The sequence below is a fragment of the Mus musculus genome, chromosome 7 (genome assembly GCF_000001635.26).
Source record: "Mus musculus strain C57BL/6J chromosome 7, GRCm38.p6 C57BL/6J".
NCBI lineage: Eukaryota > Metazoa > Chordata > Mammalia > Rodentia > Muridae > Mus > Mus musculus.
Window position 1 is genome coordinate 80,058,504 of NC_000073.6, and position 20,256 is coordinate 80,078,759.

A 20,256-nucleotide genomic window follows, 5' to 3' on the forward strand; every position below is an offset into this window, starting at 1 on the left:
TGACTCTTTCTCCAGCTTTTGTGCTCAGTTCCACACAACAGGAAACTCTCTGTCTTCTCTCTTGGAGAAGTGACTTGTGTTCCTGAAGAGACACTTGAGCCTTGAAGAATGCTGGTATCTGGGGAGGTGGAGACAGGGAGGCCACAGCACAGAAAGGTGAGGGTGCAGGGCAGGCTGAAGAGATGGGGGGGCTCTTGAGTGGCTGGAAGGGAAAGGACACTGGGTGGTGGGACAGAGGGCAGGGCTCTCAAGTTTACTTTCAGTTATTTGAAGGACCTTTCAATCTTACTGGGGTCTGGGGTAGGCCCAGTCTAGGTGGCTGCGTTCCCTGGAAATCCCCCACTGAGGCTTTGGGAAGGTGGCCCCGCTGCCTCGGGACTCTCCCATGGCTCTGGTGCACTGGACAAGGCCAATGGGAAGACTGCTTTGCCCTTGAGCACTGGGAGAGCTCTGAGCTGAGTAAGGTTCCCTAGAGAATCAGCTGAAAGAACCCTTGTTCTGAAGGGGGAGGCTGAGGCCTGATTACCACCAAGTACCGCCTCTGGGGAAAGCTTGCCACCATCTAGCTGCACCGGGAAGGTGGGGACAAACTCTGACCCGACACTTGTGGTTCCTGCCCTTAAAGTGCCGTGGACCCCACAGAACAGTGGGTCCAAAACAGGCTACAGGAATGGAAACAGGCTGTCTACGCGCTGAGAGATGAGCAGTGGGAGACCAGGTGCTGCCCCCCCCCCCCCCCCCAGAGAGGAAGCAGCTGAGGGTTCAGGGTCATCCCAGCAAGCCTGGGTGGCCAGTCTCCGTTCTGAGCTGAGCAGCAGAGCTACCAAGCCGTTGCCCACTCTGCAACTTCCTCTCTGTCTGCAGCAGCTGGGCTTCCCTGACAGGTCTGAGCGCTCACTTGCCTAGTCATCCCACTGTTTGGTCCATGTAGCATTTTTAATATCTGCCCTGCAGACTAGGAACACTGCAGCCTGCTTTACACACCATTGCTCTCCGCCATGGGCAGAAGAAACTAAAGCCAGGCCCAGTAGACCCAAGGAACAAGTCACAGCCTGCCCACAAGGCCTGATTTACTCATAAGGCTTCATTGTGAAATTGACTGACAGGTGACGCTCTATCATGGAGGTCCATCCCACATATTTGCTGTTCCTCAGAGCCAGGGCTTCCCACCTGGGATCTTGATCACACCTAGAAACATTGTTACTCAGCGATACCGTCCATTACATCATCCTTTGTGAATTTTCCTGCTTCTCTGAAAGTGTCTCTGGTGCCTCTTTCCTATCCGTGCTGTACATTTGGTTTTGTTTTTTAGCTTTTGACTCAGACCAGTCCCCCGTTCTCTCTCTCTCTCTCTCTCTCTCTCTCTCTCTCTCTCTCTCTCTCTCTCTCTGTGTGTGTGTGTGTGTGTGTGTGTTGTGTGTGTGTGTGTGTGTGTGAGAGAGAGAGAGACATTGTCTTTGAAGAGTCTGTGCAAGCCAGCTGTGTTGTAGAGGACTCTGGATTTGTCAGGTTGAGTACCTTCAAGTTGTTTACTGGTTTACAGCTCTGCTGAAAGGTGTATCCGGGAAAATTGCAAGGGGAAAAGGGATCGCCAGTTGGAGGCATGGCCTTTGTTTTTTACCTCCTGTGAGTCATGGAATGCTCTCTCCTGCTTCAGTTAACTTATTTATAGCTGGACCCAGCTGACCGGAAAGGTTATCTCACTGGGTCCATAGCCAACCTGGATGGCTGGGTGTGTGCTATCTTCATTTCATGGATAGGGGTTTAAGAGGTTGAAGCCCGGCCTACATCCAGGCTACGAGGCAGAAGTGGACAGGGCCCAGCCATGTGACATAAGGTAGGACTCCCTGCAGGGGCAGCTGGGGGCCAGCACAGAGTCACCCCAGCACAGCCCTGAGCCTGAGAATATCAGATGTAATCTAGCCGTAATTTTGAGCTTTGGTGACTGAAACCAGGTACTGTGGAGTACCTGCCCTGTATGGTCTCGTCTGGCGACCTTGCAACTTTAACCCTGCTCTTGCCTTGGCCATCAGCTGCCACACCTCTTTCATGCCCTGCACCTTGCACAAGTTGAGACCCAGGTGGCCACACCTGTTAGAGTTGGGTCCAAAGGCTCCTTGGTCAGGGCTGTGTCCCATGGAGCACACTGGGGTGTTGCCTGACATTTCTACAGTCCCGGAGGTTTTTGGTGTGCTTTGCATTTCTCCACTCCTCTGGTGGAAAGGAGACGCTATTCAGGTGGAAATGGCACCAAGCATGCATTAGACTTAAAAGATGGGAACTATTGAGGCCCTAGCTGACTTGCTGGCAAGGGAGAAGGTACCAGTGTGCATGTGAGACCCAGAGCCTCTTAGGCACGGTGGCCATGATGCCAGGTGAGCCAGCAGGCTCTGCTGGGGGCTTGTGAGGAAACCCAGACCTCAGGCATACACGTGTGCCATCGAGAGCTCCATGGTGTCACTAGTCCTCCCAGCATTCCTGAGGAGCTGGTCCCAGTGTGGTCTCTGGTCATGCCTCTTCCTCCCAGGGTGACACCCCAGTGCTTCAGTCTCTTTGAGAACACATGCCCACACTGTAGGCTTCCCCCCCACACACACACACACGTACCACCACTGCCCACCCTCTTGTATATGAGGAATCTCCTTCATGGCATCCTACCGCATTTTCCTTCTTCATAAAGTCATATTTTTGGGTTAATTTTGCTCACCGTCAAACTGAGTACCAAGCTATGATTGTTTTTGTTACTTATTTCAAAAAGGGATTGAAGGGCCGCAGAGATGGCTCGGGGTAAAAGCCCCCGGGTTTGGTTCCCAGCACCCACACGGTAGCTCACACCTGTCTATAGCTCCAGTCAGTTCCCGAGGATCGGACACACTCCTCTGTTCTCCAAGGGCACCAGGCACACAGTGTACAGATACACATGCAGGCAAAACACTCATGCACAAAAAATAATACAAGACTTTTTAAGAGTGTAGATTACAGTCTCTGAAGGTCCCACCGAATGACATTTTTCTGTCCTCGTCTCAAACTCCTCCCAGGACACCAAGAGGTCAGGACCCAATTGTGGGCTGTTTTTCTCTGTCATCTCAGAAGTAGCTGTGTTTTCATTTCTAGACACTGGTGCTCCTGTAGCCTGTCAGCAGAATTCCTTAAAGCCTTTTCAAAACAAAGGGGAACTTTGTTGTTCTTAATTATGTATTGTGTGTATATGTGCGGTGTGTGTGTATATGTGGTATGTGTTTGTGTGTGTGCTCGTGTGCACACACCTAGGCACATGGGCCAGGGAGCATCGGGCGTCTGCCTTATCACACTCTACCATCTTTCTGTGACAGAGTGTCTCCTCACTAAGCTAAGAGTGAGCCTGGCAGGCAGCAGGCCCCAGGGGTCATGGGGCTACAGGTCTAGGTGACATCCCAGCTTCTGGGTTTCTTAATTCAGGTCCCAATGATTGCATAGCAGACATCTCCCCAGCCCTGCTTTATTTGTTTGTTTTTGAGATAGGGCCTCACTTGTAGCCCAGGCTAGCCTGCACTCACTTTGTAGCCAAGGATGATCTTGGCACCTCTGTCTTCCCATCTCTCTACCACCCACATGCTGGGACCACAATCATCCTACAAATAAGCATTTACCTTACGTTACCTTACGTTTAACACACTACTTAAAATGATTCTATGCAGCGCCCTCTGCACATGCTCCTCTGATACCAGAGGGCCCGCTGTCCACTGCCCGATACTCTCCTCCCCACACAGCTTCACCGTAGTGTGTATGACTGGCCGTTTTTTCACTTTTGCTTCCATATGGCATGAGGCTCTTGTTCACTACCACCCTAGGAGTGTATGGGAGCTAGCCAGCACACAGAGATGCTCATCAAATGTATGCCCACATTTGTGTGTCACAAAGAAGTACGAGAGGTGTAGGCTGTGGTTCCGTCAAGTTTCCACCCTGCGAGCCTGGATTTGCTTCATGTCCTTTCTCTTGACAGTTTCCTTGTTGGGTTTGAGGTTTGGAGCCCTTCTGGGCCTATTCCAACTAAGTCTTTCCTGGTGGCCATGGTGAGGAAAGTGTTTCTTTCCTGGCCTGTTTCCATCCCTCCCCCACCCCGACTGGCCTCCACCATCGCCAGGTCCCATTGGTCCTCCTCATTTTCTAATCCCAGCCTGCAGTGCTGAGCTCTGCGCAGACCGCACATCCAATAGAGAGGAGGGCAGCGACTTGTTCAGTCAGTCAATCAGTCAATCAATCAATAAGCCCGCCAGTCTTTTCCTGAAGCCTCTCCACTCCCATCACTTCTCAGTACTCAGCATTAGGTTGATCGGAAACCATTGCAGAAAGGTGACCCAGCCGTTCCAGGTTTTATGACTCATTGGGTCCTGGAAGCTAGGAAGAAAGAGAGAAGGCAAGACAAAGAAAGGGGGGGGGGGGCAGGGACATTCACCTGCCATCTCTGAGGACAGGTGGATTTTGGTTACAGCCATTTTGGGACAGCCATTTGGTTACCAGTGTGTGAGCATTGTCTCGCCCTGGAGCTCGACACTGCCCAGTACAGAACAGTGGCCTGCTGCAGGGAAGAGAGGGAGGTTCTGATCCAAGCCCAGGCCAGCCATGCTTTCTTCTCCCTGCCTCCCTCCCTTCTACCAAGAGTAGGTTGTGGCTGGGTTGCCACTGACCTGTGGGTTTTGGCTGTGTTGCCTAGACTGACCTAGACTCCTGTGCTCAAGGGAAACTTCTGCCTCAGCCTTCCAAGTTGCTGGGGCTTATACACTCCACACCCGTGGTGGCAACTCTGTTCTTTCTGCCTTTGGGTCTTGGGTGACTTGGGAAAATGCAGCGCTCTGGTACATGAAGAGCAAACCTCTCTGCCCATAGGGCCTTTCTGTCCCAAGAGACACAGACCCAACAGTTGGTCGTCTGACTGTTTGTCATTCCGCTTAGTCACCCTGGACAGAGCACCATCTCTCTGTGTGATGCTCGACATCTGGAGTAGTAGACAGGCCCCCCCCTCCTGTATCCTGGGACAGTGGATGATGCTCACAGGTTCCCAGCCCAAGAGGCACATCTCACCCATGGGCTCCCACTCAGCCAGGACCCCATAAGGGGTGACCATGGCCAGAGCCCAGGCTGGGGGCAGGGCCAGCCAACCCTGCAGTAGAATGTATGGCTGCTGGGCCATCAAGCACGAGGGAGCTCTTGAGGGTTGCTGTGAGTTCAGGGGAGCTTCAGTGTGTTCTCACACTTTCAGAAATTAACACGTAGCTCCCAGCCTTTCCACCCCCAGGAAGGAGAGAAGGAGAAAAGACGGAAAGCGCGTTCTCATTGTCCCTGTGATTGGCACCGTGTGTGAATGAGGGGTCACCGCTTTGGGCTGCTCTTTTTCAAGGCTCCTGTCTCCCCTGCACGCTGCATTCACACCGGAACGTTTCTCTTTAAAGTTCTGTCTTTCTCTCTCCCATGCTTTGTCTCTGCTCTCCTTCGCTTCTGCCTTTCACTCTGGGCACTCCCCACCTCCCCGGGGATCTCTCTCTCTTCTCTGGATCTTTTTTTTCCTCCCTTTTCTTCTATTCAGTTCCTCATTTCTTTTCTTCTGCCCCTTTTTTTTTTTAATTCTTTTTCCTTTTTTGAATAGCGCCTCTGTTTTCAAGGGGTGGGAGAAGTTAGAGAAGTGGGTTTGTGAGGTTTCCCCCTCCACCACGCTGTGGCACAGACCTCCCTCTGCAGACACTGGTGTGTGCTAGACCCCCTCAGAGGGCAGGAAGTTTGGAAAAGTCCCCATCGGGCAAGACATACCTGTTGTTACAGATAAGGAACCCCAAATCCTCAAGCGGGGGGAAGTCCAGCAAGGCCCCGAGACAGTTCCTTTTCTGCCTTGCCTGAGTTGGGGCTTGTACTGACAGAGGTCAGGGGTGAATGCAGGCTCCCCAAACTTCTGTCCTCTGTGGGAGCCTGCTGTCAGACCTCCTGGCCCAGAGTAGCCCTGGTGAAGCCATGGGACCCTCACTTGGACTGAATTCAAGCAAGAAGGCCAAGTCATGTTTACGTGACAGCTGTCTAGGCGGGAATCCCCTACCGCACTGTCACACTGCAGAAGCAGTTGTCCCCATATTGGCTGGACCTGGGACAGGGTTGAGTGCTCTGCTAGATGGCTCTCCCCAAATAAAGCATCACCTGGGAGCTAGCATGCATTCCGTTTGGGTCCTTACTGGGTTCTCTCTCTGCGGGTCTGTTTCCCTACGATGAAGATGGGCCCCTCCTGAGAGCTATGCTTGGTTAGCTTGGTAGTGTATCTTCTGAGTACTGACTCCATTCTTGTGCAGTCCAGATAGGACCAGATGCAGGGAACTATCACTGTGGCCTGAGTAGCCATTACCCCAGGCATGTTTAGACCTGTGTCCTGTCTTTGGACTATAACAAATCCAAGTTCCCTCCTTATTAAGTAAATGTTCTTGTTAAGTCACCTGCTGGACTTCTATACAACTTACAAAACCCTACTTAGCCACCCCCACCCTCTTTGATCCCTCAGGTAGTGTTGACCATATCCTAACCAGCGAGCTGTGGTAGTTCTACCCTTCTACTATGGCTCCTCAAGGGGCAGCGGGGCTGCCATCTTTGTCTTTCTGAATCCAAAAGAGAAAAGTGTGGAGCCATCCATGTTTGCCTAACCTTAGCTACTCAAAAGTGGCTTAAAAAAAAAAAAAGTTTTGAATCTACAGAGCTGAAAATGGAGCGTGGCTTCAGGGATGGGCAAGTTGAAGTTTAGGCAGGGGGTCATCATGGTTGACAGAGTTCATTCCTCAAGCAGTGGTGGGCCTGGGGTGAGGATGGAGGCTTCAGAGATGGCTTCCCTGAGGGAACCCAGCAGGACAGTGGCAAGGACTGACACTTGGGGATGCCAGAGGCGAAGGGCCAGCAGAGTCTGCCTGGCGAGGAACAGTGACCTTCCAGAGGAGGACGGAGGTCACACAGCCCAGTGCAGGAGGCAGTGGATGGCCCCTGATCATGTGGTGGAGATGGAAGTTGGGCAGTGCCTGGGCTGTGGTCTGCTGTGGTACTAGAGGTCATCTGCACATGGGGTCAGGGAGGGAGCAAGGCTGAGGGAAGGCTGGGAGTTAAACAGGGGAAAGCAGGTGGCAGAGACTGAGGCTGGTTCTCTCTAGGTGGAGACAACCCTGCTGACTGGAACTCATTCCCTCCTGGAGGAAGGAAGGCCTCTGTCAGCTCTACCACCCAGGAGATGCTAACTGTTCTAGGTCCTGTGACCTGGGGAGCCTGGGCAGCCGGGGCTACACTCAGTCTATCCTGCTAGCCAGGAACAGGAGCTGTTTGGAGGAGGGAGGCTCGGGCCGCTATAGCCAAGGAGACACGAGAGAAGGGGTTGGCCTTGATGTCACACATCCACTGCCAGGTCTGTGGGTCCTTCCATTATTCCTGCCCTGGCCGGTAGGCATGCCTCATACCCCAGCCTGGGTTTGTTGGTGTGTGGATTGAAGTTACCATTAGCAACGTAGACACAGGACCAGTGGCATGAATGAGTTACCACGAGGTAGGGCCCATCCCTGTCCTCAGGCTTCCAGTCGTCATGGAATGGGCTACTTCTTTCCCACTAGAGCAGAGCCAAAGATGGAGGGTATCGGAAGCAAAAAGACATAGGCAAGCACCAGAGAGCAGATGTCACTCAGATGCCGCAGTGTAGAGGGTATTAGCGTGGGGACTGTTGAGTACCTACTGTGTGCAGGTTCTGAGAATATTCTTCCCGGGTCTCAAAAAAAAAAAAAAAAAAAAAGGCAAAGCAGACTCTGTGCTAAGTCTGAGTGAGTTGGTCACCTAAGGGGAGAGGTGTCCATTTCCCCAGGGATATTCAGGCTTTGTGCCTCAAGGAATTGATAGAGACCAAAAAAAAAAAAAAAAAAAAATGTGGCCATGGCCGACCCCTCCCCTCAGTGGAGTCCTGCAATGGGTTTTGTGTCTGGGGGCTTAGTAGGGCTGCCACTGCTTCCTGGTTCCACAGGCTTCTTGGGACACCTGCTGGCAGATCTCACCTGCCAAGGCGGGTGTGGGTGGTGGGTGGCCTTCAAGTTATTCCAGTTTGGGCAAAAACATTCCTGAATCCTAGCAGGGTACATATGGCAACATCTCTTAAATGTGTGTGTGTGTGTGTGTGTGTGTGTGTGTGTGTGTGTGTGTTTGGGGGTTGGCAGAGGACAATTTTGGGGAGTCAGCTCTCTCCATCTTGGCATGTGGAGATCAAATTCCAGTCTAAGCTTAGGCTTCAAGTGTTTTTATCTGAGCCATCTCACTAGCTCTCCCTGCCTCTTTAAAAACTGGCACCAAGGAGCCAGCTCCTGCAGGAACCGGCTGTGTGGTCATGGAGTTACCAAAGCCAACAACAGTAAAACACTCTCTGGGCCCTCCCGTTGTTGCTCTCGGAGGCTGCCAGGCAGGTGCTCCTGTTACCCCCACTTCAGGAGGGATGGACGGAGTCAAAGACTCCACTCTAAGCCAGGGCTCAGCACTCCATAGCAGGCTGCGGGTTTTGTTTTGTTTTATTTGTTTGAGGCAGCCCGGCTAAATAGTCCAGGTTGTACTAGAATTCAATATGTAACCTGAGCTAGCCTGAACCCCTTATCCTTCTGCTGTAGAGTCCTCAGTCAGGACCACCTCCTCTGTCTCCAGCCTCCTTTTTAAGTTGCTTTTACTTACAGCCATGGCGCCGTCTCTGTGAGAAGTTATATAAAGTGACGTAGCACTTGCACACAGCCCACACACATCCTTCATATGATTTAAGTCATCTCTAGATGACTTATAATAATACCTAACACGATGTAAATGCTCTATGAGTCGCTGGTGTGCTGTGCTGTTTAGGGGATAATGACAAGGAAAAAAGTTGAGCGCAGATGCAACCATCTAGGCCTAAGTACGCAACACACAGCTGACAGCAGAATGGTTCTTCTCACCCTAATTGTCTCCTTCCTCTTCCTCCTCGGGGCTTCAAGTACATCATATTAGCAGTATACTCAGTATGTAGCTGAGGAGGGCCTTAAGCTTCTTCTTTTATTTTTATTTTAATTGCTGTTGTTTGGTTTGGTTGTGGAGGTTGTTTGTTTGTTTGAGACAGGGTTTTACTAGCCTAAGCTAGTCTGGAACTCAATATCTAGACCAGGTTGGCCTCGAACTCACAGAGATCCTCTGCCTCCAGAGTTCTGGGATCACAGAGGTGTACTACAGTTTTTTGTTTTTCGTTTTGTTTTGCTATTTTGAGACAGGGTCTCAGTAGCCCAGGCTGGCCCCATATTAATGGCCATCCTGCACCAACCCCCCCTGAGTGTTGAGAGTACAGGTGTGAGTCCCCATGCCCACTATCCTCCATTAACCTTCAAAACAATTTTTTTTAAATAAAGCGAACTTGAAAAGAAGATCTTTTTCTTTATAGTTAAAAAATTCTTTACAATTTCATACACATATACATCTTGATCCTATTAATCCCTAACTCTCCCCAGACTTCCCCTAACCCTCCCTGCCTCCTGGCTCCCCATCCTTTGGTTGGGTTTTGTTTTGTTTGTTTGTGTTTTGTAACCCACTGCATTGAATTAGTGCTGCCTGCGTGGAATGGGCCTCTCTCTGTGGGCTTAACCATGCGCAGGTGACCATTGCTGCCCTGAGTTCATGAACGCAGTGGCCATGTCGTGTCCAGGGGACTCTCAGCAACTCTCAGCACTCCTCCTCCTACCTAGCTCTTACACCCTACAGTGCTCCCCAATCCTTGGGAGAAAGAGGATAAAACCAACCTGCGTGCGTGCGTGCGTGCGTGCGTGCGTGCGTGCGTGCGTAGATCAGAGGACCACTTGCAGAAGTCAGTTCTTACCTTCTGCCATGTGGGTTCTAGGGATGCCAGGTCAGCAGGCCTGTGGACCAGCACCTTTATCTTCTGTGCGGTCTCACCAGCCCTCGGAATGTTTCCAATCCACTGTTCCTTGAGCCCTCCCATGAAGGCACTATGACACACAGCCAACCCCACAAGTGGCTGTGCAGGCTCCTAACCGCTGCTCACATCCCTGAAATCAGGATGACCCAGGAGACCGGGCTCTGAGAAGCAGTGCTTGGGAACCGTTTTGAATTTCCCTGTGCCTCCATCTCCCCACTTGTGTGCAGTCTGTGCCGGGGCCGGGGGGGGGGGGGGGGGGGGAGTGGGGGGGTGGGGGGGGTGGGCTGGTAGGGAAATGTAAGCAGTGAACTTACATTACAATGGTGTCGGGCCTGGGAAGGGATTTGTAAACTGTGGAGCACTGTGCCCATGTGAATGGATATGTTCATTCCTGTCTTTCTGTTGTGAGGTGGTTGCGCGAGCATGTGTGTGTGTGTGTGTGTGTGTGTGTGTGTGTGTGTGTGTAGGCCACAGGTGGTGCTGGGAATCTTCAATCACTCTTCTACCTTATTTTTTGAGACAAGGTCTCTCATTGAACCTGCAGATCACTCATTTGGCTAGATTAGACTAGGTGGCCAACGAGCCTCAGGGATCTTCCAGACTCTGCCTCCCAGCACTGGGTTGCAGGTGCCCACAGCTGTGCCTGGCTCTTTATACGAATTCTGGGGATCCAAACTCAGGACCTCGTGCTTGTACAACAAGCCCTTGATAGATCGAACTATCTCCTTAGTAAACCCAGCCCCTTTCTGTGTACTGGAAGCTGAGCTCAGGCCAGGCATTCCCCTGATATAAATAAGATCGTAGACAGCAAAGTTATTTGTCATTTAGGCTACACCCATACCTCGCAATATCAGATTCTGGACACACACAGGAAGAGTCACCACCTGCACTCTCCCCTCCCCCAAATAAGTGCCCCATCCTTCGTGATCCAGATAGAAGAGGAAATGCCCAGTTCCTCTCTGGGCATCCCACATACATCCATCAGCCTGCCTTCCTCCAGGAACCTCCTCCAAGGCCATCTCCTGCTCCTTGCCTGCTTCTGACTTCTGTCTTTTACACATCCCTGCTTACCTTTCTGCAGCCTGTGGCAGCCAGGCTCCCTCAGCCCCTTCCTCTGTTAGCATCTGGTACCTGGAGATCCATCAGCCCGCAGTGCACTTGTCCTAATTACAGGACCCCAGCCTTCTCCTTCACTGAGCCGCCTCGTCCACACGTGCGGTCTCTCCACAGGCTGTGAGGCTGAGGGCAGAATGCATGATCTTGTGACCTTCCACTCCATGCTCAGGATTTCCCCCATCTCCCTGTATGGAAGTGCACTGGGCCCACTGTGTGTGTGTGTGCCTGACTTCTGCCTGTGTGTACTCCAGCTGTCCCTCCCCCTGCAGACCTAAATTACTCTTCTCCTGGCATAAATCCAGACCTGACTCGGGTGTGTGGGTGACTGCAAAATAAATGTTGATTCCAGTGCCGCCTTGGCTTGGAGAGAGGCAGTGCTGTCAGGGGACGTTCAAGGATGGAGGCCCCGGGGAGGAGTCACAAAGGCTTACTGGAGGAGAGGGAGGGGAGGGCTGCAGGCCCGGCCATGCTCCTTGCCTGCCCTCCAACCCCAGCGCTTCTCCGTCGGCAGTTATTCTGAACTCTTTCTTTCTCCACCCTGTGCCTCCAGCCTCTGACAGCCCTTGTGCCAGCTGCATCTATCTTAGTGACAGCTTCCTAATCACCTGTCACCAAGCCTTCCCACCCACCTTCCCATGGTGCACCCCACATCAGTCTCCATCCAGTGGGCTCCAGTTCCACCTCCTGGCTACCCTAGAAAGTAGTGATCATGTCCCATGTTAGAGGTTGGGTGGTCTTTGCTGGTCTTTTACTCATTTCCTGTCTGATATTTTGCGGTTCCAGTTTGGTGACTCTTAATCTTGCCTCTAAGAAGCTGTGAGGTCCCTGCTATTGAAGATCTTTGTGACCTGCCGGCACCCATGTGGCCCTTAGCATAGGCATGGGTGAAAGCAATGGTTCCCATCCCTGAGGCTTCCCTGCACACAAGCCTCAACTGCAGGCTTCAGCACTTTCTCACTGCTTTCATTTAAAAGCATAGGCCTGAGATTAGACCTGGCCACCGCTGAACCTAGGGGGCTCAGCCAGGTCACTCAACTCCTCTCTGCCTCTTCCCTCCCTCCCTCCCTCCCTCCCTCCCTCCCTCCCTCCCTCCCTCCCTCCCTCCCTCCCTCCAGGGAGGCCAGCTCTTCCCAGGTCTCTTTCTTCTCTTTTTGCTTTTCCTTTCCTTTCCTATCCTGACTTTTGGGTTTTTTTTGGAGACCAGGTCTTGTTGCAGAGCCCTGGCTGCCTGGAACTTGTAGCTCAGGCTAGCCTTGAGCTTGCAGCAAGTGGTCCTCTTGCTCCAACTTCCCAGGAGTGCTGGGATGGCAGGTGTGCACCACAATGCCCGCTTGTAGAAGGGGTTTTGTCACCAGAGTCCCATTCTCTACATCCATGATCTCAGAAGGTAAACATCTGGCCTCTGTCTGTGGTAGCTTCCTTCCCTGGCACCATCCTGGTTACAGACGAGGACTCACCCACAGGAGCTTGAGCCTCTTGCCAGAAGATGCACAGCTCAGCTCTCCTGTTTACCTGCAGAGGGAGGCCCTGGCTTCCTCTGGGCCCCTGTCACTTGTGGCATCCTGGAGAGAACCTTGTCAGCTACACTGGCAGGACAGAACACTTGGGAGCCCAGGAACCAGAGGCTGAAATCCCTGCCACCTCCCCACCACACAGTGTTCCTCAGCTACTGCCAGGTCTCTCATAGCCTTTGGGCCCCTTCATTCTACTCCACGACACCAGGGGACTTTTTGGGGGGGGGGGGTGTTCAAGACAGGGTTTCTCTGTATAGCCCTGGCTGTCCTGGAACTCACTCTGTAGACCGGGGTGGCCTCGAACTCAGAAATCCGCCTGCCTCTGCCTTCTGAGTGCTGGGATTAAAGGCCTGTGCCACCACGCCCAGCTCCAGGGGGCTTGATACCATGTCTACTGACCTCTCTATGCTGTGTCGCTCTGAGACCCTGGGGCCGGCGGCATAATCGGCTTGCTTGCTTTTCTGTGGTAAATCTGTTCCTGGACTTGCTTCTGATCACTGTAGATTAAACACAGCAGTGCAGTGTCCTGGAGGAGGCTAGGCTGGGGCTGCTGTGTCCTAGAGTGCAGGGAACGGGGTCTAGTTAATAGGCCCAAGCCTGTGTGCCCTCAGTTTGTCTATCTGTAAGGAAAACCCCAGCTCGGTCTGTGGGAGCTGGAAGGACCCTGGGAAGAAGCCCTTGACCCTGCCTTCCTCCCAGGAAAAGAACCCAAGGCGTCTCGCATGCCAGGCCAGCGCTCCACTACTAGGCCACATCCCTAAAACAAGTGGATCTTGAAGAATTGGTGATTTCCACCTCTTTGTCACCTGTTTGTAGGGAAGAGCGCTGAGACCATTGAGGACCCAGTTCTTAAGTCAGAGTGCGCTGGGGACAGGCCCTCAGGGCTGTTGGATGATTGGGCTAGGGCTTCCCTGAGAACAGTGAATTCCTACCTTGGGCAGCATCATGGGGGATTCTGGGCCTTGCTCTGTCTCCAGGGTACTTCAGGCTACTCTAGGGGGCCTCTTCCAGCAAGCCCCACCCCCAACTGTGTGCTTTCTTCTTTCCACTGCTGAAACCAAAGGAGAATTCTCAAGGCAGGCAGAGAAGTTCCCTTGGGGGGCTCCTTTCCTCCTTGCAGTCCTGGGGCCTTGACCTTTGGCTCAAGGGAAAGGTGGCTGGGACCGAACCAGAGAGCCAAATGGACTAGAGTTTCTTTTTCCCTTTCTTTTCTTGTTTTTATTTTTAAGCAAGAGATAAATAGAGGTCACTCTGAGATGACAAGAGAACATGGGGAGAGATAAAAGAGAGCAAATGGGAGCAGGCCAGAAGCAATGGACATGGGGGAGAGCTGGACTCTACCCTGCGATGGTGGGAGAGATGAAAGAGGAGAAAGAGATGAGATGGGAACGCAAGACCGAGTGGCAGAGCGGAGCGGAGGATGGGGTTGCCATGGAAACAGAAGAGGGGAGGAATGGAGGGAGGAGAAGACAGGATGGAGAAGGCAGGGACTCTGCAGAGGAGGGGCAGGACAGGAGGCTAGATGAAGAGGAAGGGAAGCCATGAGAGGTCCCGGTAGGCTAGCAAAGGAGGGGAAATGTGACCCTGAAATCTGTCCTGTCTGGACTTGAGTGGGGAAACTCTGGGGAGCCTGCTTCACCCTGCCCACAGGGACTGCCTTAGATTCTGAATCTGTAGGTTGGAAATGCTGTTCCCCCACTCCCAGAGAAGCTCACATGTACTCATCCAAGGGCCCGACAAAGTTCAAAGCCAGCCAGAGTCATCTGTGGTTCTTTTCTTTGCCCCTTGCACTTGTGAACCAAAGTTTTGTTTTTCCCTGTTACATTATTAAGCTGGGAGTCTTGGGGGCCAGCACAGACAGCATCCTTGTTGAGGAGACCATAGGTGTGCTCTTTTGCTTCTAGAATTAGAGAAACGACAAGAAGCCTTCCAGATACAGGACGCCTGCTGTCCCTTCCCCAGGGAAGAGGAGCTGGTCCTGCCACTCAGGGAAAGGGCGGCTAGGCTGGGGTTGTCTATGTGGCCACTTTCTGAGCTCTGCTCCACAGCCGCCTCTTCTTCCTTGAGCCTCTGTTCTCACAAGGTGCTGCTGGGGTAGCCACACGGGCCAGGTATCCACACCTGGAAATTGGCATCTAACAGATCTCAGATACAAAGCCAGTATTTGTCCTGATAAAAAGATCAATAACAAGTTCTTAAAAATTATGATAAAGTCCAAGAAGGAAGAAGGGTTTGGGTTGTTTTGTTTGTTGTTTGAGACATAGTTTCAATGTGTACCTGGAGTCGCAGTGGAACCCAAGTGCTGCCCTCCAGCTCCCAGTGCCATGTTTGTAGCACCACACCTGGCTGGGAAATGTCTCAGAAAAGGATTAAACTTGGACTTGCTGAGGACTTAGAGGGTGGGACCTCGGCAGGTGGGGCAGCACAAGGAAGATTTCCTGCAGATGCGATGCATGAACTAAACGCAAAAGGTTGAGGAACGAGAAAGAGTGTTCTTGGCATGTGCAAAAGTCACTTGCAGGCAAGGATCTGAGACAGAGAAGGGGAGCCGTGCACGGTGAAGGGCCTCACAGGCACAGCAGTCCAGACGGGCTCACGGGCCCATTGATTGCAGACGCAATGGAAAGTGACTGGGCTCCAGATCAGGGCCAACCCTGCCCTACCCCCAACCCCTCTAGTTTAGCATTTGAGGGCAAGGAACAGCTGTCTTGGCAGACTTCTTAGGTTCCAAACACTCCACAAGACGGTTGACTGGTGAGACCCTTGCTCTGTCTACTGCCCTTACAACCCTCCAGGGTGGACAGCAATGCCCTGCCCACAATCCTGGGGCAGGAGAGTTATGTTTAGTATGTGGGAGAAAAGTGTACTAGGACTTAAACCCCAGATCAGTTCTTGTAGTGTGGCGCAGGGGCCTTAGGGACCCCAAAATTCCACCCTGCAGTGAAGACCCTAAAACCAGGCAAAATGGTTCAAAGAAAGGATCTCTACCAAAGGCTATGGTGAGGTGCATGTCCAGCATTTGCGGTAAAGAAAAAGGTCCTCTGTTCACTGGGGCTGTGTGCTGTCTGGTGGAAGACAGCCTGTAGTTTCCAGGGTTCTAGTGACTTGAGAGCAGAGCCATGTATTGCTGAGCATCAAGGGGTCCTTAGCTTCTCTCTCTCTCTCTCTCTCTCTCTCTCTCAATGCCTTGGATCCCCTGGAACTGAAGTTACAGACAGTTGCGAGCCATCTTGAGGTGTTGGGAATGAAGGGTCCTTGGAAGAGCAGCTGCTACTGTTACCCGCTGAGCCATCGCCAGCCCCCATTCATTCTTTCTTGACGTCTGGGTAACGCTCCATCCTGACAGAGAAGTTAGTATGGGCAGAGGCCCCTGTCAGGAACCATCAAGCGGGAGAGGGGCTGAGGGCCGGCAGGAGAACTAAGGCCAGCCTTGGGCAGCAGGCTGAGGCATCTAGGCCATACCCAGGCCATAGTGGGCATCCAGGCTGGAGACCTGCTACCCATGGCTCCTCCTTTTATGGTCCCAATGGCCTTATTTAAGAGGAGGAGGAAGAGGAGGAGGTGGTGGTGGTGGTGGTGGTGGTGCACAGGGCCGGGTGTTGTGTGTGGTACAAACCTGTAATCCTAGCACTCAGTAGGGCTGAGTGAGTAGGGATATGGTGGTTGTCGAGGGAGATAGGAGCTCCTCATGAGAGGTTTGTGCTCAGGAGGATAAGGTGGGATGATCCCTTGAGTCCACAAGTTCGAGACCAGTCTTGGTAAGACATTGTCCAGACAGAGCAGGGGCTAATATATATCAGACCTTTATGTACTCTGGCCCAGCTCCCGTCTAACTTGTGGAGCTGAACCTCTGGAAAGGGGAAGCTGGGGAGGAGAGACTACAGTAGCTAAGTTTCCGCTGGGCCTCCATGCTGTGGGTGGCCCATGGCTGACAGAAGCGAGACTGTGGCAAGGAACCGAGGGTTTGCACAAGCTTTGGGCTTTCACTTCCTCTTCTCTGAGGAGGATAGATAGGATCACCTTACCTTTGGGTCTGCTGTGTGAACAACAGGAGGAAGCCAAGGGGGAGGTTTTGCTACCAGGTGAATCCCCAGGAGTGTTTCTTCAGCTGTGTGCCAGGAACTTGCTTCTCTTTCAGGCTACCTGGACTGCCCCACCCTGGGGCCTGCCTCTCCTCCCAGTATCACAGCTGACGCCAGAGCCATATTTTGGAGGTCTGAACTGCCAAACCCTGACTCCTCCCTCTTGTTCCCTGAGAGCCTGTCCCTCCCACAAGAGGCTGCCCCTCCTGCCCTCACAGATCTCAGGCCCCACCTGCTGTCTACACTGGCAGCAGTCGGGAGGTGCTTGGTACATGTGTGTCAGTTCAGTTGGTTCCACTGGAGAAGTGGAGCCCAAGCCTGAGTAGCCTCTTGACTCACGGCCAAGAAGAAGGAGCCCAAGTGCAAACTGGGCCTCCTGGTATCAGCCCTGGTTACTGCTCAGGTAGCACCGGGGACTGAGTCCTCTTGAGCCCTCAGGAAAATAGTCACCAGGTTAAGTCGCTTGTAGTTAGTGGGCACAAGAGGCCTGCAGAGCACCCCTGACTTTGGTTGGTTTTTTTGTTTGTTTGTTTGTTTGTTTGGTAATCACTGTGTGACTAGGCTGGTCTTGAACTCAGAGTGCTGGGATTAAAGGCTTGGGAAACTACCTCCTGGCCAAGCCTTCTTATCCTTAAGCAGGGGTAAGGGGGGGGGGGGGTCTCCGTTGAAGACAGGAACTGTAATAAGGGAAGGCTCTGTAATGAGGGGACCCTGTGTGGCAGGCAGATAAGATGTGGCAGGCACATAGGATATGGGCTGTAGGTTTTCATAATAACCCTGAGATTCCAAGCAGGCCTTCTTGTCTGTTTTATAGTGGGGTCAGTGAGACCCCAAAGTATCGGGTATCAGGTGACTTGCCCATGGTCCCTGAGCTTGTGTCAGCCCTCTGGAGCTGTAGGACGGAGACAAAGCATTTTTGGAGTAACAGTGAAAAGCCTGGGGCCCTTTTTGGGATGGAGAAGCCTACTGCTGGGTCTCAAAGGGGAGACTTTGCTCCCTCCCCAGGATCAGGCCTGACCCTCTGGCCCAGAGGTGATGCTGAGCCCTGGGAAATAGGGCAGCCCTGGGCTTCTGTGTCTCCCTGGGTCCCCTCCCCCTCTGGGCCTTTGTTTCTTGTCCTCCACAGCTTCTTTCTCTTTCTCTCCCTCCCCCTCGCTCTCACTCCTCTTCTACCCCCTCCCTCCCCTCCCCTCCCCCTCCTCCCTCCCTCTTCCCTCTCCCTTTCTTCTTTCCCTTAGCCCACTCCCTGCATTACAGCACTCTGGCAGCTACTCTTTATCCTTGCCTTTAACATTTACTTTCTCCACACCCTGGGGAGAGGAGAGGCAGGATGAGAAGTGGGAGGAGCTTTGCAGAGGTACCACACTAATGGATGCCCCATCATTAGCCACACAGTTTGGAAGAGCACGGGGCCCTTCAAGCTCCTTTCTTTCTCTTGGACACCTTCAGGTTTTGGTTGGGTCCACAGCACAAGTGATAAAGAAAGGCCTTGCCTTGAGAAGGCAGGTGCCATAGGGGGCCCCTGGGGCCCTGCAGCACCCCTGTGCCACAAGTGATGCAGTCCCCTGTGGACTCTTCTGCCTTGAGCAGTCAGGGCCAGGGCATCAGACAGAAGGGCTGTAGCCCATGAGGAGGAGCCAGGGGACTCAGGGACAAGTAAGCCAAAAGACTGGTCCAAAAGGATGAAAAGGACACTGTACTAGAGGCCACCTCCCCCATACTTATCTCTGTACATCAGACAGAGAGGCAGAGTGGCAAGTCACTTAGAATCTGTCCTTCTCTCTGTCAACAGAGCCCCTTCTGCACACACATAACACACACTTGGGCAGACACAATACATACTCACGCATGCACAGCCTACATAGCTACCCCAAGAGACCAGACCACAAATACACAGGGCTCAGCCCCTGCCACCGGGTTGCAGGCTTCTGCTGGCCCCAGGTACCCTTGGGCAGCTCCTGCACTATGCTATGATGTGGCCTCCAGATTTGGCAGCTTTGGAATTGGAGTCCCCCTGGGTGCTAGTGATGCCTGGTGCGACCCAGCTCTGCCCTGCTAATTAAGAACTCCTGTCACCATTCCTTGGCTGTGGAGTCAGGTTGCTTTAGGGTTAAATGAGGCCTGGAGCCCCCAGTAATGATAAGCTTCTGCCATGTCTGTGGCTATGATTGACAATTCTTAGGCCCCCACCCTTGGCCCTCAAAGAGTACTGACTGAGTAAGAGCCCTTTGCCAGCCAGAACAGACAACAGTCAAAACCACCTATTCCTGGCGGATGGTTAGGCCCAGGTGGCCTGGGATATATAGACTTGGTTTATATCCTGTATGTGACACGAAGGAGTGGCTCCTTGCTGGAGGGGACCCCAGTTTGTATAGTTAATTGCAGGACTTTTCTTGCAGTCAGGAAACAGACCCCGCTCATGGTCTCCCCTCAAGCAGGGTTGGCCAGAGATCAGTGGTCACCCTCTGTCTGCATGTGAATTAGGCCCTGTGCATCATTTTCTTGGGGTTATGGGAGGGTGGGGGGTGTAGCAACTGGGCTTCTGAGGAAAGCCACACTGTCTTGTCCTGTGTGTTCCAAGTCAGAAAGCCTCCCTAAGAGTGGGAATGGAGAAACTGAACTCTGAGACACAGTGGGACAGACTTAGCGCTGACCTTAGCACTCAACCCCGATTCTTGTTATTGTTACTCGTTGTTTGTTTGTTTGTTTGTTTGTTTTATCTGCTCAAAACTCAGTATGTAGCTGAGGATGACTTTGAACTCCTGAACTTAGTCCACCTTCCAAGCGCTGGAACTACAGGCGTGGGCTGTCACACCCAGCTTCCAGTGCCAAGTTCCAAGCACAGGCCCTGCCCGTGATTGGCTGGCCCTGCCATCCCCCTGGGTCCTGACTTGTGGGAAGTCTAAAAATTTTGCTGAGTGTATTGTTTGCTCAAAGCCACTGTATACACTCGGGGCTGCTGTCTGGTGCTGTGTCTGGGACGGGCTGGTGTGGCAGACCGTGGCATTCTCTCCATTGTATTTAGGAAAGCCACCTCTGGCTAGTGGGTTCCGTGGGGACAGAGTCCCTCACCTTCCCTATGCACTAGACCTTCTACCCAGCTGGGATTTAGCAATTTTTTAAAAAAATTTATTATATGTAAGTACATTGTCGCTGTCTTCAGACACTCCAGAAGACGGAGTCAGATTTCGTTACAGATGGTTGTGAGCCACCATGTGGTTGCTGGGATTTGAACTTCGGACCTTCGGAAGAGCAGTTGGGTGCTCTTACCCACTGAGCCATCTCACCAGCCCCGCAATTTTTTTTTTTTTAATGAGTTCTTAATTCTTGACAGCTATCCTTGCAATCACCAAAGCTTTGCTGAATTTGGGGCCCAAGGATGAAAAGTTTTTCCAGCCCTGAGACTGTCTTCTTTCTGGGGATCTAGGATGATAAAGCTCTGTCCATCTTTGCTCTCACTCAGGGCTTTGTAATTAACTAAGATCCTTGTCCTGCCTGCAGCACGTTCTTGGGGGTCCCATGCCCTTCCTTGTGAGCTTTCATCCTTGTTCAGATGGAGAAACTAAGGCATAGGAGTGACCTTTTAGTAACCAATTACAAGTGACTGAAGTGGGCAGCCCTAGTCAAG

At 52.4% G+C, this 20,256-nt stretch overlaps 1 protein-coding gene and 1 long non-coding RNA gene across 9 annotated transcripts in view; one reads left to right on the forward strand and one right to left on the reverse strand.

Annotated features, from left to right (window-relative positions):
- Window positions 1-20,256, forward strand: part of Zfp710 (zinc finger protein 710) — a 67,938-nt gene that overhangs the window by 33,690 nt on the left and 13,992 nt on the right. The window contains exon 1 of one of the 8 annotated variants that reach the window (XM_006540744.4): window positions 15,755-15,896. The exons of the other annotated variants lie outside the window; for them this stretch is intronic. The gene's annotated coding sequence lies outside the window, so the exon portion shown is untranslated. Of the gene's footprint in view, window positions 1-15,754; window positions 15,897-20,256 lie in introns of those variants that run through there. 8 annotated transcript variants of the gene reach the window in all.
- On the reverse strand, window positions 4,207-16,754 carry Gm21057 (predicted gene, 21057). The gene is made up of 3 exons (NR_045695.1): window positions 16,572-16,754; window positions 10,988-11,155; window positions 4,207-4,377 (listed from the first exon to the last, which is right to left on the reverse strand). It is a non-coding gene; the product is annotated as a predicted gene, 21057 (long non-coding RNA).